General features: G+C 43.7%; 1 pseudogene; it reads right to left on the bottom strand.

The window, feature by feature from the left end:
• Nucleotides 1–16,997: 16,997 nt before the first annotated feature.
• LOC136480693 (bisdemethoxycurcumin synthase-like) lies at nt 16,998–18,978 on the bottom strand (annotated as a pseudogene).
• Between the last annotated feature and the right edge of the window lie 278 nt (nt 18,979–19,256).

The raw sequence follows: 19,256 nt of genomic DNA, 5'->3' as shown, positions 1-19,256 counted from the left end.
CCTCTTTTGTCTCATTCAGCACATAGAAAAAGATAATTAATAAAAAAATGATTAGAAAAACCTAAGATCCTATGTGGGATCTTAATTTGGGTGTACAAGTTTGGCAAAAAAATTTCAAGCCATTTCAACATAGGAATAAATATGCTTCTATTTATTCAGTATATAAAAGATTTTTTTAATATATATAAACATCACTGTCGGTTTCAAAAAACTGGCAGTGATGATAAGAAACCGATAGTGATGCTTGTTATCACTGTCGGTTTATTTTGAAAACCAGCAGTGATATATAAAAAATTAAAAAAAATTGCCAGCCCTCGGGTTTGAGCTCGGATCTCGGGCTACAGAGTTCAGACACTTAACCGATGCGCTAGTATAGGATGTGTTCCAAGGTTTATTTATTTTATCTTTTTGACCTTTAGACCGCTTAATAAATTATAAAATTAAACCAAAAAAATTGGGCCGCCCGGGATTCAAACGTGGGTATCGGGGGCTAAGTTGCGGGGTCCTAACCGTTGAGCCAGTAGGAGGTATTCGAAAGAAGTGGAAAAGATAAGTTACTTATGCTGTAACCGCTACACAGCAATTACTGCTGGTTTAAAGAATGGCCCGGCAGTGATGTACCCCATCACTGTCGGTTTCTACTTATAACCGGCAGAGATGTACCCCATTACTGTCGGTTTCTAATTAGAACCGGCAGTGATGAGGTCTGGTATAAAAGCCCGCCGCAGGTTAAAATTATCTAAATTTCAACCATGCACCAACCGTTCCTAGCCCCGCGCTCCTCATCTTCGACGCCAATGCCCTTGCACCGCCCCACGCCGGAGCACCCGTCCAGCGCCCCCCGTGCTGCCGTTCCTAGCCCCGCGCTCCTCTTTTTCGATGCTGAGGCCCATGCACCTCCCCACGCCGGAGCACCCGTCCACCGCCCCCGCGCCGCCGTTCCTAGCCCCGTGCTCCTCTTCTTCGACGCTGACACCCGTGCACCGCCCGACGCCGGAGCACTCCCCACGCTGTCCACCGCCCGACGCCGGAGCACCGCCGAGGCCTTCAGGAGCGCGCGCGGATAGCTGCTTTCCCACCCCCATGGTGAGTGCGTGGCTCACTGCCCGCTAAGTGTTAGATGAAATGTCCCACGGTTATTGTCTTTCCAATAGCAGCTGAAATGGACTTTACATTGACAAACAATATGAGGAAGTAAGTTGTCCTGTATACTTTTTATTATTTTTGGAGGAACAAGAAATGGATTTAATTTTTTTAAATAGTTTTAAAGATGAAGAATGTATGCAACTCTATCCATTGCAGGCTATGCAATGTCACTGATCCAAACACATTTTTTATTCCTCATGTCTGCAGGCTATTAAAATCACCTTTGTTTTTTGAGACAATCTCACTTTGTAATAGCTAGTCCATAGTCAGATAAAACATGTTCACTACCATCTACAATCTAATCTCACTTTGTAATCTCACTTCGTAATAGCTAGTCTGGTTCTGGTGTTATCTACAATCTCATCTTAATTAATTTTACAATCCTTAGGTTTATTGAATCCCTAGCTAGGATTTGACATTGATATGGTCCTTGAAATATGTTTGTAGAAACTTTCTGGTGTTTTGATAGGGTCCTACTTTATTTGACTGGTCATGTTGGTTAATTACAATGACTTGCCTATTTCCTTTCTATTGTAGATGTTGTGCTTTGACCTTTCATCTAATATTTTCTTATATATACTACAAGAAATTTTTTATTTCTTATATAAGTTTTAGTATATTTTAAAAATAATGCTATTTTGATGGAATGTATAGCATGCTTAAAAAAGGCATCTATAGATGTTTGTTCTAGAAAAAAAGTAAAAAACAACTTTTAAAATTGGCTCGGCAGCGGCAGCAAGTATGATTACTAAACCACATTGATCTCTGAATAATAAACAGTCCAATTATTGAGGTAATTTTTTATCATGTCAAGGATAAAGAACATTAAATAGATTTAGTTTGGCCATATAACTTGAATAATAACTCTTGTGCAGTGAGTTACCATTACCACTTACCACATGCCTAATTTACTTAAATGTATAGGCAACCATGGCATGGTATGTAGTGCATGTTGGTCACATGCCTGGGATTTATCGAACCCGGAAAGATTGCTATGCTCAAGTCAATCGCTACCCTGGTAATTTGCACAAAAAATACAACATAGAAGCTGAAGCTTTGAGGGCCTACTATAGTCATCCGGCCTACCTTGCAAACCATGGGCAACCAGCCTACTATGGTCCAATGAATGCAAACCATGGCTATCAGCTGGCATTGGAGATCGAAGAGAAGCCACCCACCGGAGATGTGAAGATTAGGAGAATTGCTCCTTGGTCTTGGAAAGATGTCATGCTTTTATTTATGGCTATGGTCATCGCTTTTCTTATTTGGAAGTTGATGTAGGCTTAGTTTCCTAGAAGAGTAGGTGGACTTTGTTGTATGTGGTCAATCAAACAATGAATTTGTTCTAGGTGAACATATGCTATTATTTGACTTTATTGTATGTGGACTTATTATTAGACTTTGCATTAAATATATTATATATATATATGAACATATGCTATTAGTAGTTGTCCGTGGCCAAAACTAACCACGATCATGTCACAACCATGACTCATCGTTGCCTATTACCCCATCGCCGAAGAACTGATTGGCAACAAGAAGCGGCTGATATCACTGGGACGGGAGAGCCACATGATCCGACAAATGGTGACAGTGTCAATCAGGTCGGTGAGAACGAGCAGCCATGGACCCCGTCCGGCCTGCTCGATCTGGGTCAAAATAAACAAGATGGCCAGGTAACTTTGGTATCATGTCACTATGTAGCCACACACGCTAATCAATTGAGAGGGTCATAGCTTACTTGGTGTCTCTAGCAGGAGCCTCCGCTGGTCGAGGAGCCAGAGGGTTCGGGTAGCAGGAAGGCTAGATCCAAGCGAGGCAGGTCAAAGATTCCTGTTGGTAGTAATGCACACTAGCACATTACTGAGTTCGAGGAATTCGGAGATCCACTCTCACCGCCTATAGCTTTGACCAAATACAAGACTATCCTCAGGTTACTTGTTAGGGACTTCATCCCGATTAAGTACAGGAAGTGGATTGGGAAAGATGATGACCGGTGGAGGGTTCCCGAAAGCGAGAAGGATTACATATGGGATGTCAAGATCCTAGAGTATTTCACTTTCCTAGCCGAGTATGACAGGGAGTTAGTCAAGAAAAAACAAAAGAAATCATGGGGACATGCTTCAAGAATTTCAAGGGGACATTGTACAAGAATTTTGTCCTCCAAAATAAAGAGCCGGATTTCGATGGGGGACAGGTTAGCAAGCAGAAGGACTTCTGATAGGATTTCAAGGAATACAGGTTATCCGAGGAGTACATAGAACTGAGCAGGAAGAATAAGGAGAATTCGCAGAAAGCGATGACTCCTCATCATCTCGGCTGTCGTGGCTATGCCAAAAAGATGCCAGAATTTGAAGCAAAACTTCAAAAGATGGATCGCCTTGCTTAGGAAGGCGTTCAGGTTGAGACCACCGATTGGGAGCCCAGATCGGTATTATATTGTATGGGGAGAAATATATGGCACGCCGAGGACGGGAGCTTTAGCTCCTCAAATCAACCCATTAGTGAACTCATCCAGAGGATCTCCAAGGTAACTGAGGAGGTGAGGCAAGGGACTCACACTTCTAATAGGGAGAAAGACATGCTCACCCAAGCACTCGGAACCAAGGAGCACCCCTGGTCGCACTAGAGGAACCGGTGTTGTTCCTTAGAAACTAGCATTCCCCCAAGAATCTAACACTTATCGGAGCTGCTCGAGGGGTAGAGCGGAACATGAGGTAGAGTATTTGAGGAGACTAAAAGAGATGGAAGACAGAATGGAAGCACGGATTGAGGCGACCGTTGAAGCGCGAGTCGATCAAATTTTGCTATCCAAGTGGTCAGTAGTACCACAAAACCCTACTCCTAGTGCATTTAGCCCACAGTTTAGGGGTCGCAGCAGCTGCGGATCGACCCCGCTCGACGAAGAAGAGGCGAATGTGCCTCATTCGGTGGACAACATCACTGAACCCGTCAATGTCAGGTTGTACATCCAGCAGGAATGGACAAAGGACAAGGTGGCGCTCGGCCAGGCCTGGCCTGCGGGAGACAGGACAATTAATGGTCACCCAATTCCACTAGGGTACGCTCACGTCACCATTGATAGAATACTTGATAAGAAGTATAACAAGATACCCATTGAGTACCCTATAGCGGAAGGCAGACCGAAACTTGGTCAAAATAAGGGCTCTCAAGTGGTCTAGCGCAAGCGCTTCATTAAGCTTGACCATCAATTGTCCTCTGATAATGAGGACGACTGCGAGTCTTCACCCACCCGCGATGATCACTCACCACCTCCCAACATAGATCACTCCCCTCCTCATCCAGAGCCATCACCCTCGAGAAGACAAAGGTCTCCTTCTATTCCTCCTCGTCCAACTCCATCTTCATCAGCCCCAAGAAAAGAGACTCCTCCTCCTCCTCCTCCTCCATCTTCATCAACGCCGGGAAAACAGAATTCTCGTCGTCATCCTCCTCTTCCACCTCAGCCCAAAATAAGATCAAGGACATCCTCGTAGTCCCAAAGTGGACCAACAGAAAAGAAAAAGGCCGTTCAGTGGCAGCGTTACCACCTTGATGAAAGAAAAATTTACAGCACACATCTCAAAGGAAGATTGTGTTAGTTTCTTCAATCTCTGTGCCTCACTGCCTTCGTTTTTGTTGAAGTCCGAATTCAAAAGGCAAACACAGAATAAATACGCTACAACAAGAGACGAAGAAAAACACAATAAGGATTTAAGGAACATACAAAAGTACATCGAAGTCAACCCAGGATTAACCATGGAAGAGGCCGCGACCATCTATTATGATGTACAAGGGACGGCAACACCGGCAATGAAGTATGAAAGGGGCAATCTTTTGGTTCCCGATCATGAGTATAAAAATCTGACAACATATATGTGCCAGTTACGTGATTATTATATGGCTCAAGCAACAGAGATGGACGATTTTAGTTTTGAGGTTATTATCTGTTCGCCACATGTTTTCCATTATCCTGAAGAAGAGAAGTTCGATGTCGAGTGGGGGTGCTTGTTCCAACTATACCAGAAACGCTCTCTCAATGTTCAAATGTTGACGCTGTGGACTATGTAAGTACCTACACGCACGATTTTACAATTAACTACTCTCTCGAGACACAAATTGTTAACTTTTGAGCACTTCCCATGATTTTATGTAGGTGTATAGCAAAATTTTGCATTCTAAAAAGCAAATGGGATTACATAGGCTTCTTGGACCCCTTGTGAGTCAATGAGAGGACATGTCTAGGCCTCTATGAATGTGACGTGGAAGACCTGAAACAGAGATTGATTGTTGTTTTCGATGCATTCATGATGAAGAAGAAAACCCACATACTTCTAGCCTACAACTGCGAGTATGTGTTTTTGGCTTTTAATTTTATGCTTCTTTTTTTGTTAAGATTATTCGATAATTAGGATTCTATGATTGTAGCAACCATTTCGTCTTCATTTGTGTCAATCTTGCCAAAAATCTGATCAAGGTGTGGGACTCGAAGAAAAAACCATTTGATCATCTGGATGCACTGATGGCAGTACTGAATTAGTAAGCGATCCTAATAACATACTATTTTCTAATCACACATACCGCTTTCTAATGTTTCTCCCTTTAATGTTGCTCAGTGTCCGAAGAAGACATATCGGTGGGACGTCGGTCCCATTCAAGGTTGTCGAAATGGAGGAGAAGTACCTGTCACAGCCGACGGGAAACAATGAATGCGGGTTTTATGTAATGTGGGCAATGCTTCGCTACATCGGCGGGAAATCGGAAGAAGCCGATAAGTTGGTGTGTATAATCCCATTTCATTTATGTTTGTTAATAATTCAACAAAATGATTTAATGTTCCTCTTTGGATATCATCTTTTTTGAACGACAGCGCAAGAAATATAACCACCAAAGGCTGTTAGACATGGAGATCGTCGCACTGCAATCGGAGCTCGCAAAATTCATCTTAGCCGAGGTATTGGAAAAAGATGGAGTATTTTCCATTGCACAATCCATGAGGTACAAGGACAAGTATGGCCTAGAGGGGCTCGCAAGATTATTGTAAGAAGTCCAAGAAGCATGTGTGAAGTCCAAGAACATTTCTTTTTTATTTTGAGGGATCGAGATGTGGATAAGAATATTTGAATTGTAATCATAACATTTGTAATGTTTAATATTGATGGACCTATCGTCTATGTAGCGTATATAAAGCGAAACCCAATTCCATGAAAAAATATAAATTAAAATAAATTATAAAACAATAAAATACGAATGGGCCATCACCGCCGGTTAGCAATAAATCGGCAGTGTTGTCGTAACCATCACCGCCGGTTAGAAACAAACCGACAGTGTTGGCTTGCTCAACACGGCTGGCTTGAACCATGAACCGACACTGATAGTTACGACAACACTGCCGATTTGATCCATGAACCGACACTGATATTTACTACAACACTGCTGGTTTGATCCATGTACCGACAGTGTAGGCTTGCTCAACACTGCTGGCTTGAGCCAAGAACCGACACTCTTGAAGCAACCGTCACTGTCGGTTGGCACTACAAATTGGCGGTGTTGTTCAACTGGACACTGCCAGGTGGAGCCAGGAACCGACACTATTTCTAGTAGATCAGTGTCGATTTTTAAGGACCGGCAGTGATGTCAACCCCCATCACTGTCGGTATGCCACGGTCGGTTCAAAATCCGGCAGTGAAGTGGGTTTTTGAACCGGCAGTGATGTCCAGATCTGGGGTAGTCGGGCCAGGCTAGCCAAAACCTAACTCGCCTTGTCACGCCAGCCAGCCTAGCACGACAGGGCGGGCCCCACTATTCGCCAGCTCTGGTCAACGACGGACGCCACCGTGGCTCAGCTTGCTGCGCCAGTGCATGTGGTGTGACAGAGTGGTGCTGTCGTGCCATGCACGGTGGCGCGACCAAAAGGGTCGGATTTGCAAATAACTTTTTTTAGATTAGTATTAAAATATTATTTAAAATAGGATTAAAAATAAAAAAATTCCTCCCCGCGTCCACAACATTGGGTCGCCTCCGTCGTCCTCACCTCCGCTTCCCTCCCCATCATCTTGGATACAGAAACTCCTAAGGCCTACCTCCCGGTGAACCTCATTGCCTCGTCCAGCTCCACCGCTCCTGACTTCCAAACCCCTTCTCCGCTCGCACCGCCTGCGGATACACCTCCCCATGCTCCTACTCTACCAGCCTCTCTGCCGTGCCAAACCCTCCTCCGTTCCACCACCACTGCACCTTCCCTCACTCGTGGAGATCCACTGCTCCAGCTCTCCCCCAACCTCAGTCCCCAAACCCTCCTCAGTGCCTTTACGCGGTCACAGATGGGTCCCGGTCCTCCCTCCTACTACCACTGCCATGCTTGCGCCTGCGCGGTAGGATCGCGGGACAAACGAGCCAGACCTAGAGGCCCCCCATGTCCACGATGAGTACGCCTTGGATTCTGTCGAGGATGCACACGGGCACATGTTTCTCGGGTTCGACTCCAGGGTGGAGCGGGATGCTGTGGTTGACATGGCCCCCATCGTCCATTGTAGTGGGCGAGCGCTCTGAGGAGACCTCCAACCACTATGTCCCTCGCCAGGATTGGCTGGTCGCCGTCGCGGCAACTGGCTTCCCTGACGAACACTGGACTCCCACCGGCATCCCAGCAGCCTTGTACAAGCTCAGCATGGTAGTCGAGATCGACCCTAACTGCCTCGCGGATGACTACTCATTGGTTCAGGTCGTCGTCATCGCCTGCACTAGGCCTGATGGGCAGGCTGGATGAGAGCATGCAGGCAGAACTTTTGACTAGGCAATCTGCAGGAGCTCCAACTTCTGGATCTGGATTGTTATCTGATTCATAAAACTAGCCCTGCCTCAGTGGAGTGGGACAAAGCCGTGCTTCCGGAACATCTCAGGCGTCTCTGTATACATTGTATCTGATTCCCTTGTGTGCCATCATTCATAAATCCCACGCTTCTCCCCAACCTTTGCTACTTGGACTTATGTGTGGATGATATGGACGAGGGAGGTCTGAGAACCTTAGGTGGGCTGCCATATCTCCGTTGCCTCTCCATTTCCCCGCCTTATGAGACGGCTTCTCATGAGCAGTCTATGGTAATTAATATTGCTTCCCATGATGTCTTCTTCCACAAGTTGAGAAGCCTCGTGTTGTTTTGGATGGATGGTCCAGTTGGCGAGCAATGGTGACTCGACTAGTGCTTCGTTGAGCATCTGGAGGGGAGGACAGGATGTTGCTATGGTATTTGATTCAAATTCCAAAGCAGAGGACGGGGGCTGCAGCAGCAGTGTAGCAACGGCTCCTGTTGTTATGCCAAACCTCCACGAGCTTGTGTTCACTGTCCCAGTCAGGGCTTTCTACGAGGGTGGACACGCTACCTGTGACAATAATCTTGGCTTGGACTTGGAGTGCCTCCCTTCGCTAAGCTATGTCCTGGCATATCTCAACTGTAAGGATGCCTTCCCTGATGACGTGAACAAGGCAGACGCTGAGCTCAGGCGTCTAGCACAACTCCATCCCAATAGTTCCGCACTCAGATTCAACGTGGGTAAAATTAATCAACGTATTTATGGTCAATGATGAAGATATGATGGCACGACCAATACACAGAGACGGTGCAGAGGTACGTACCAGCTGCCCAACTTGTTTTAATAACCACATTCCATTCCCAATTCCACTAACACGTACTTCTCCATTACTATATTATTATATATATATAGTAACAATATGTGTAGAAAATCAAGGGCTGCGGTGCTCAAAAACCACCCAAGACGTAGCAAGATCCCAAAGAAATAAGAGCCCTTGATTTTTAGAATTAGTAGGACAATTAAATAAATTAAATAATCAGAGAAAAAGAAGAAAAATATCCCTGAAATCTTCGTCTGCCCGGGCTACTTTTACATATGAAGTAATTATCACTTTTCTAAGAAAAATAGGTGCAGTTAAGTATATACTTGTTACTATTCTCATGTGCGGACTATGTTTGAGTACGCAAGAACATTAATTTTTAACATGATGTTGGTGTTAAAAGTGATCTGCTATGGCTAGTGACAAATAAATCACGTACACGATCAACATCAAAATGGATCTAGTCATGTTGAAACAATCATTACAGATAATGTTAGTCTTTCCGCATTAAAAAATTAATTTTACAGGTATATATATCACACATGCTCTTTATTTGTCAACTTCAAGAAAAGAACATGTTAGTAGATAATTTATATCTCATCCACATGTCACATTATTGCATCAAATACCAAAGTAAGATCATGCATGCATGTAAATTAGATTAACTAATAAGAAGAGGTTTTCTCTATTTATTCTGTGTTTCCTCTATTACCTCTTCTAATTAAGAAGAGGTAATATGTAATAATTTACATTTAGATCAACGGTACACAGACACTTCCGAGTACCATACGGTTGTCTGTTGTTAATTGTTTTAGCTGCGTTCCATATCATTGCCATTGACCTTCATCAATCATCAATGCTAGACTAATTATGCTAATCAAAATTATTTTTCCGTGACGATTTTTATTGGAGTCTTCGGAGATTCAGCCTTTTGCCTCTTGATCCTCGGTGGGAGGAGTTTGCGGTTTAAGCGGGTGGATCTCATGACGTTGGGAGAATTTTGGGTAGTCCTGTCTGCTGCCCCATATATATGCTGCATGCGTGGAGCTGGTGTCAGTCTACCGAGGAGTTTGGGAATTAAGTTGGTGGATCTCATGATGTTGGGAGCATTTTGGGTAGTCCTGTCTGCTGCCCCATATATATGCCGCATGCGTGGAGCTGGTGTCAGTCTACTACACGGTCATCTTCTTCCAACAATATCTATATGCTCTTGATAGACCTTTGCGTGCTTTAAACCTCTAATAATGTTGCTCGACGATCATGCCTGTTGTTCAGTATATTTCCTTTAACTCTAGCACTTGTACCTGCAAGTATGTTAGGAGCATAAATGATATGTGTGTTATGTTAAATGAGGCTTAAATTTTGTTTTCGTATGCCTCCGCATGCATGAATGCCTACCCATCTTCAAGAGCTCCATCGGGGGTCCAGTTTGCATTGTGGAATTTCTACAAGTGGTGAAGCTAGCTCTTTCATTCACTTCGTTGCTATGATCTTGGCTACTGTATTATTGATTTATTGTAAATTGTGGCTCCCGTGTCAAGGCACCAAGGCCGCAGCTTTGAGACGGAGTATTGGTCGTGCGACTATTTTGATAGCTTAGGAAATTTTAAAATAAACAACATTAGAGATACAATATCGTACAAAATACAATGATGGAAAATTCATGATATATTTTTCTAACACGAACTATGATGTCCTCGTCACTTCACAAAATTTAAAACTAAAACACAATATGTATACTAAGAAGCAAAAAAGAAAAATTCTTTTAAGGAGTAAATTGCACCAACTGAAATAGTTGGAGGGCATAAACTGAACCATATGTTAGTTTAGCTGGTTATTTAGGACATAGGCCAAACATGGAGGATGTAATTTGAACTTTTTCCTCTAACTATTAATAAAATATGAATTTTAAAATTGTTAATCTTAAAACACAATCTCCGAGCCCAAGTGATTTCAAATGAAAAAGTAGTCGGCTACAAAGTTGTAGATATTTGCAGGTACTAAAACTTTCATACAAAGCATTTTCCACCCGAGATTATTTATAAAAATTTAAAAATTAATTTAAAAAATTATTTGTAGTCTCGCTAGGTTAAGAAAACTACCGGTGTAAATGCATCTTTACTGGCGGTTTTCTTAAGTCTAGCACTAGTATAAATGATGTATTTACACTGTCGGTTCTCTTAAGGATGACGCTAGTACAAATTAGATTGACACTGGTGGTAGGTTAAGTTAACCGACGGTGTAAATATATCTGGTGATCGCCTACATTGTAAATTAAAAAACCCCGAGGATAACAAGTTGATGTCCTAGCACATTTTTCATTAAGCAAAAGTAGAGTGTTACAAGTCGCACACGGCTCGCAAGTAATCGAAGGATTACCAGTGCAGTTAGAAAGGTACACACAAGCGGCAAGAGAAAATGGGAAGGAGGACTCTTAGCCTCGAGACCATAATAGACTAAGCCTATGACATAATCACAAAAACACAATGGTAGCCTACAATGCAGTGAAACCGTGATGGCAACGAGGCGAGCTTCCAACAATAGTGGCGGCAAAGTATACACTAGGAAAAGTACCAAATGGCTCGGCGGCGAAGCATCCGCCAAGGAAACCGAAATGACAACAGTGGCAAAGCATCCGATAGAGAGGAACCACGGTGGCCAAGTATTCGCCCGAAAAGAGAAGCGCAATTGTAGCAGCAAAGCATCCGCTAGAGAGCAACCACAGTGGCCAAGTATCTGCCGGAAAAGAGACACAATTGTAGCGGCGAATCATCCGCTAGAGAGGAACCGTGGCAGCCAAGTATCCACTGGAAAAAAGATGTGCAATGGTAGCGGCAAAGATCCACACTGCGATATCCAGCAACAACGGCGGCAAAAGTACAGTCGGAGAAGCGACAAGGAAGTGGCAAAGCATCAACCAGAGAAGCGACCACACTGTAAGGCAAACACAAGCGTTGAAGGATATGAAGCGCGTTCAGGCTCAACCCAAGAAATTCCACCGCCAACTGGATGACACGGCAACGACAACCACACACAGCACTTGAGGAGGCAACGCCTCCAATGATGGTTGCGACGCAGGCAGCGCCTCCGCTGCCTATTTAGCAGGGACCAGATTTTCACCCTGAAGATCTGCACTAGGAGGAAAGGAAGGTGCAACAACAGATGCCTCCAAGGAGGGAAACAGCGCCCAAAGGACGTCATCATCGTCGGCTAGACAGCAAGGCTTTCGCCAAGCACCTACTACCTGGACGCAAGCAACGAGGAACCACCCAGGGTCCGTGCAACCTAGAACTGGCCGATGCCAGCGCTGCCGTGGGACAAAGCAGAGGGTAGCAGGCAACAACGGGTAGGCACAGCTTGCCAGCCCCGCAGCCGCACAGCACCGGGCCACCCTAGCCCACAGCAGCCAGCGGTGGGGTATGGTTTCGGTGGGCAGCCGGTTGCCCCCGAGTTGCCTCACGGAGGAGACGACGCGGAGGAGGGGTGACTTTCCGTTTTCTTCTCGTGTGCGGCCCTGTAAGTGCAGTCGTGTTATTGGTTAATTGTAGAGTTTTTGTTTTGATGGATCGGTCCAGAATCATCAGATGCTCAGATGGAACCTCATGAATGGCGTTTGGTTTGAAATCATAAGCCAGTGCCGTCCGTCCATCCGTCACCAAGTCGATCTGTTTCATGACTCCTCCAAGCCAATTTCCGGGATCGACTCATCCCTCAGAATAGTAAGGGCGACCGATGCTGCATGCATGCTGAGCGAGTCCATACTGGATGAAGTTAATCATCGAACCAAGCACATGGGCTGTTGTTGCGTGGTGTCTGTAGCTTGCTCTATTATTCTAGGTGAACTCTGTTTCTGTGTAGCCTCGAGGCTCTGTTTCTGTCTTTCTCTTCTCCTTATATCTTGAAGTGGTTACTTACATCTTACATTCGATTCATACACACCATCGTTTCCTATAATCTGCCACCTATATGTATATATGCGAGATGGGGACACAATAATTCGTTTCAGTTTCACCTGTTTCTAGCGAGAAAACTGTTTTGACGCCTCGGTTAGCTTGAGCAACGGTCCAGCTAATTTCAGAAACTGAAAGGCTAAGATCAGAAAGGTGCATGACTCTAGGCTCTTTTCCCGTTAATGCTATATGTAAATACAAAAAAAAAATGGCTGGCAGATGTAACACGAGCATCTCTGGCTTATATATGCAGGAGGTGCAGTAGGCAGCACATCGTGGAGTTCCGTAGCGTTGCAACATGCTAGTAAGTGGTAACTAGCAGGATGGACTCTTCATCTAGGCATCCTCCATCTATCTTCTCTTTAACATTTGCCTCAGCATTCTTCTCGATCGTGCGATTGGGCCATAAGGAAAGCCCAGAAGAGGGCTAGAGGCATTGTTGGTCCCAAGAAAAAACACAACTAAACATTGTCCCAAGATCTAACAGGAAAATCATATGCGCGTGCGTCCCTACGAGATGCTGCTTGTGACCAGACTAATTGGGCTCGGTGATGGCTCGGGGCAAACCAACCTTGACATGGACAAGTCCAGATCGGTTTTAATTGTGCAGGATGTACGAGTTGATTGGGTTTGAAGCGGCCCATGTATACCACTTTACAAAATATTTTCAAAATACTAGATATCCCGTGCGTTGCACCGGGTTTACGTTTTTTGCGCACACCTACGTTGACGCGTGTGGCTTGCGGCTCAGATGCAAATATTATGAAATCTACATATCTAATTATATAGAAAATATAAAGCCTGTTTTATGATTTTTATCACCTATATTATACAGATTTAGTTTATAAAACCTATTAAAATTGGTTTTACCTTTTTAAATACTTGTGTGATGTATTGTTATATAATTTTTAAGGTTGAGCTGATTTGACAAAATGAATTTAGTTCTTGATCATATGGAAGCAGCAGTAGACACGCAAGAGTGTTGCTGCTAGTGTCCTTGTACTGCAAGCTACTCCCGCTTTATCTGTATCTGTTGCAGACAAAGATGCCGGAAGGACACGTCTGTCTGTCGACTGAATTGTCGCTACGAGTTGCTGCTTGTGACCAAACCAACCTAGACATGGACAAGTCTAGATCGGTTTTAATTGTGCTGGATCTACGAGTTGATTGGGTTTGAACCGACCCATGTAAACCAGTGTTCGCCTAAACGGATTAAACGGCCAGTAAACGGTAAACGGTGGTAAACTATTTTATTTAGGGGGTAAACGGAAATTAAATGGTTGACCGTTTAAACGGTCAAAAAACGAAAAAAATGGCCTAAACAGAACGGAGATAAACAGCATTGCCGTTTAGACGAACACGAGGTAAATCTAGTTCAGTTTTGTATGGATAAATTTGTATACTTAAGTTTATTATATTTATAAATGTGTATGCTTGATATGTTATATGCATAAATATCTATATTTATTTCTTTTCACATGCATAAATATATATACATACCAAAATAATTGATTTTTACTCGGATAAATATGTATAAATGCTAGAATACTTAATTTTTTACATGCACATATATAATTATATGTATTTTTTTTAAGTACAAAATCGTTTAGACTGTTTAACTTTGTTTAAACACCGTGTAAACAGCCTAAACAATAAACCAAGGGCGACCGTATAAAGACTATTTACCGTTTATGAAAACATTGGTTAGTACCAACTAAAGGCATATGTTCCATTATCATAAGTAAATGTGTAGTGGCATTTGAGAATCTCGGATGGAGAAGCAACCAAAATAAAAGTTATAGATCTCAAAAAGTTATGCAACTTTGTAGTTGATAATTTTTTTATTTGAAACCATTTATCTAACGAAAATTACGTTTGATTTCTCAAATTTAAAATTTGAATTTTTCAAATGACCTCGGATAGAGAAACACCTAAAACAAATGTTGTAGATCTCGACAAGCTGTGCAACTTTGCCGTTGACAACTTTTAAATTTAAAATCATTTATCCAACAAAAATTACTATTGAATATTCTGACTTTTGAAATTCAGATTCTTCAAATGACCTCGCATGAATAAATGACCAGAACCAAAGTTGTAGATCTTGAAGAGCCTTTTCATTTGAAATCGTTTAGGGTCCCAAATACTAATTTTGAAATCAGATAAACATAAAATGGCTTGGACGAATATCTCATTTGGACACACGCATCTCACAGGTGGAGTGGTTAGGGGCCGAAGACGCGAAGCAAGTGGTCAGGGGTTTGAGCGCTGGTGGTCGTGAAGCGCGCATTTTTCGCGTGAAAAATCGAGTGACTTGACACTTGCGATGCGCTATTGAGTGGTTGTCCAGCGGGGTTATCTCCCCTGGTATAAAATATTTTTCCCTATTTTTCAGTGGATTTTTATGATTTCCTAGAAACCACATCAGTGTCGTTTTTTTCTCTTCACAATGTTTTTCAATCTTCGACAGGTAATGGACAATCAAAGGAAGAAGATGACTGTTTGAAGATGCAATGCACTCTTATTTCATAGAAGTCATTTTATGTTTGCCCTTTGGTAAAGCTATTGTTTTCCTTGATATATATATATATATATATATATATATATATATATATATATATATATATACTGTTTTGCTATAATACACCTGAGTACATCCTCTATATAGAATGCACCTAGGACGGCGGGCGCACCAACTTGGAGCAACCAGCGCGCCCAAGCGAATACATGCATGAATGAAATTTTTTGTTGGTTCGAATCTTTGAAACAAATTTTTTCCTAAACCGTAACCCCGAGTGACAAACCGTTTGTTGCATCCGACTCAAAAAAATATTCTGAGCAAAACTAGATCCAATATGGATATATTTTTTTATCCTTTAAACGAGTTACATGTCAATTTACTACCGATTGCAACTTTGTCTACCACCTAGTTGCAACTAGTTATAACTCTGTGTATTATATGCATCTGGTCACTATAATCACGCCAAGTTGCAATTCTGAGTTGCAATCATATCTGAGTAGCAACTGTGTTGCAATTGAGTAGTAACTAGTTGCAATCAGTAGTAATTGGTTTGCAATCGGGTAGTAACTTGTTGCAACCAGTAGTAATTGTGTAGTAACGAGTTGCAACCAGTACTAACTGGGGTTGCAACTGGACAGGTGCATCTACCAACTAGGTTGTAAGTGAGTACTTGCTAGCTGCAATTGAGTACTAACTAGTTGCATTTCTATTCAGTAGGAGTTGCAATCATACCAGGTTACAAAGTAATAATTAGGTTGCAACTAATTAGTGAATAATTGCAACCAGAAGTAACAAGGTTACACTATTTTATAATTAGTTGCAACCAGTGCTAAATATGCTATAGCCAAGTTGCAATTGTGTTGTACAAGTGCTTGCAACTCATAGTACAACATATTGCAATTACGTATTTGAAAAAAAAACTTCATCAAATACAACCTTCATGGATCTTGTTTTGTTAAGCATATTTTTTCAACAACCTACTTCAAACAGAACTAAAATCAGATATATGGTTTAGAAGATATCGTATTTTTTCGTTTGGAATCAACAAAAGATTCCCTGCATGCACGCTTCCTAGTGGGTGGGGTTGAGCTGTTAGGTGGCATCACATAGTTGGTTGTCTCCATTTAGTTTTGCATGCAGGAGCGTGGACTTACCTCACGCTCCGCGCGTCTCGCGCTCACGTGTCGGGTGCACTCGCTTCACAGAATGCACCCAGGTGCATTTTAGCCTCGTCATATATATATATATATATATATATATATATATATATATATAACCACCCACTATTCTGCAGCTAGCCATAGAATAACTTATTTTATGGCAACTTTGAGGTTACGATAGTTACTATGCTAATTTACGAGACTACAGTAACTCCTTACTAAGTGATTTTTACTATAACATTATGGTAAATATCACCGTGAGCTATAGTAATACGAGTATCGTAAATGCATATTCATGTTATCGTAAATTGTTACAAATATTATCGTAAATCAAAGTGGCTATATAATAAGCTATTCTATGAACAGCTGCAGAATAGTCTTAATATATATATATATATATATATATATATATATATATAAAAGAGATATGAGGCACTCTCTTGAGTGTCTTTTTTTTTTTAAAGAGAGAGAGAGAAAAGTGACACAAGTAGACAGCCATCGCCTCCATGCTCTTCTCTATGCACTGTTTCCATGAATTCCTTTCAAACCAATTTCCTGTGCTGCGGTTGCGTTCGAGCTAATACTTTTTGTTAAAATAAACCACTTGCAGCTCGGAGTACCATTGTCTCAACGGTGATCCCTGGACCAAGCCCTAGCATGACCCCAATGCCTCCTGCCAGTTCCAGCTCGTCATGCTGGCGCCGGAGCTCATCCAGCACGAAGATCACAGAGGCGCCCGCCAAGTTGCCGTACTCGCTCAACACGTGCCTGCTCGCCGCCAGCTTGCCTGGCGCCAGCGCCAGCGCCGCTTCAACGCTGTCAAGGATTAGCTGGCCCACCGGGGTGCACCGCCCAGAAGAGGTCATTCCAGTTCGAGCTACCACCTGATCCGAGCGTGCCCATGACGGCGTCGACCAGGCACTGTTCTACATGCTGCCGCAGCAGTGCCGGCATCTTAGGGGATGGGCAGAACACGAGGCCGTCTTCGGTGAGTTTCCCCGCTGCGGCGTCCTCGCTGTTGGGCACCACAGTCTGGGAAGCGGACACCATCTCGAAGAGCGGGTGCTCAACGCCTGACATCTGGTGGCCATTGGCATGCCCACTGGCTGCCGCTGCTGACAGAGCCAACGATGACGGCGGCCGCGCCGTCGCCGAACAAGGCTTGCATGATGAGGGTCTCGGGATGGTCCTCAAGCGGCGCATGGAAGTTGATGAGCGTGTGATCGGCAGCAGCCACTAGCACGCGGGCCCCATAGTTGTTCTCAGCAATGTCCTTGGCGACACGGAGCGCGGCGGAGGCCGCAGAGCAGCCATTCATGTACATCATCGTACGCTGCACCGTTGGGCGGAGACCCAGGAGTGACGCAAGCCGTAGGTCAGCGCCCGGCATGTGCGCGCCTGAGCTAGTCGAGAAGACCAGGTGGGTGATGTCGGCAGCTGGGCGGCCCCACTCTGCAATGGCCCGCGCAGCCGCGGCCGCGGCGAGCTCTGGCACGGTGGAGGCCAGTATGCTCTGCCGGGCGTCCAGCGACGGCAGTGCGTGGTCCACCAATTCTGGGTGTTTGAGCAATGTGTCCTCCATGTCGTGGAAGTAGCGCTTCTTTATTCCAGATTTTTGACCTACACATGCATGTACAACCATAAAACTCAGCCAACATTTTGCCAATTTAGTTTTTAATCCAAGAGAGAAGCCACAAGGAGATAGAAGCAGGGTAACTAAAAGGAAACCAGCACATCAAGCTCTCACATAGCCTCTCCATCTTCGGCCTTGAGCTTGCTGAGGTGCTCGGATTTGGTGACGCGGAAGTACCAATCGGCATACTCTTCCTGTGGCACGCAGCCAGTTGGGTTAGCCGTGCCAATGGCGAGCACGGCTGCACCATGCGCCAGCCGACCCTTGGCGTCAACGGTGGCAATAGGCAGAGGGATTGGTGCCTGGGTTGCTGAGCAGCGCATGCTGAGAGCCAATAGCAGCACAGCAATTGATATGTGAAAACATAGAATGAATGCATGCACACGAAACAATATATAATCTCCAGCTAGACAACTTAAGGAATAAGAGAGTCGTAGCTAAATACTATTTAGAACCCATTTCTCAACATGTATTTTCATTCAATAAATTTTGCTCAAAATTAAACCTGTTAATGCAGCGGCCTGGAGCATCAAAATGGCGGGACGGCGTCACTGTTGTGGTGTCGAGTCGAATATTGCCGCGGCCAAAGCTCCACTGCCTAGCCGAGTTGGGAGAGGAGGAGGTGGTGGGCATCAGAAAGCGCCATGATAGCACTAGAGAAGTGGCGTTTGACATGAAGGGCAACTGGTAGTACAGCTGATAGCTCTCAGGTGAACTCTGTAAGTTTGTCCAGCGCAGGGTTTCCTGCCTTTATATAGCCAAACACCACGAGGAAACGGATGGTTCCAGCTGACAACCAATGCAAAAACTGTAGGAAGAAGTAGAGTATTCCATGCATATTCTTTTGTGGTTTAGAAGGAATGTACCATGAAAATATTGTAATAATAGCATTGTGATGGCTGGGACACCATAGTGCATGGTATTTTGCTGCTTGACTTAAGTCCTGGACTTTAATGGCATGCAGTTGCACTACTACAAAAATGTTTTCCATAGACGTGCAAAAATCCTTTCTAGAGGCAGCCTGCTTGTGAAGAGGTCTCTGTTAATCTCTTTTTTTGTGAAGGAAAGGGGGACTTATATTATATCTTGTCACAGTATATCCCTAAATTACACATGAAAAAATCTGAAATAAAAAAATACATAATATTCTATCTAGGTTCTTCCATTGTCTTCTTCTCCAATGACTTCTCTGGAACGCCGGAACCAAAATGCAGTC

Source organism: Miscanthus floridulus, chromosome 9 (genome assembly GCF_019320115.1).
Source record: "Miscanthus floridulus cultivar M001 chromosome 9, ASM1932011v1, whole genome shotgun sequence".
NCBI classification, from domain to species: Eukaryota; Viridiplantae; Streptophyta; class Magnoliopsida; order Poales; family Poaceae; genus Miscanthus; species Miscanthus floridulus.
The sequence above is the reverse complement of the archived record's forward strand: the minus strand, read 5'-3'. Positions and strand labels throughout refer to the sequence as shown.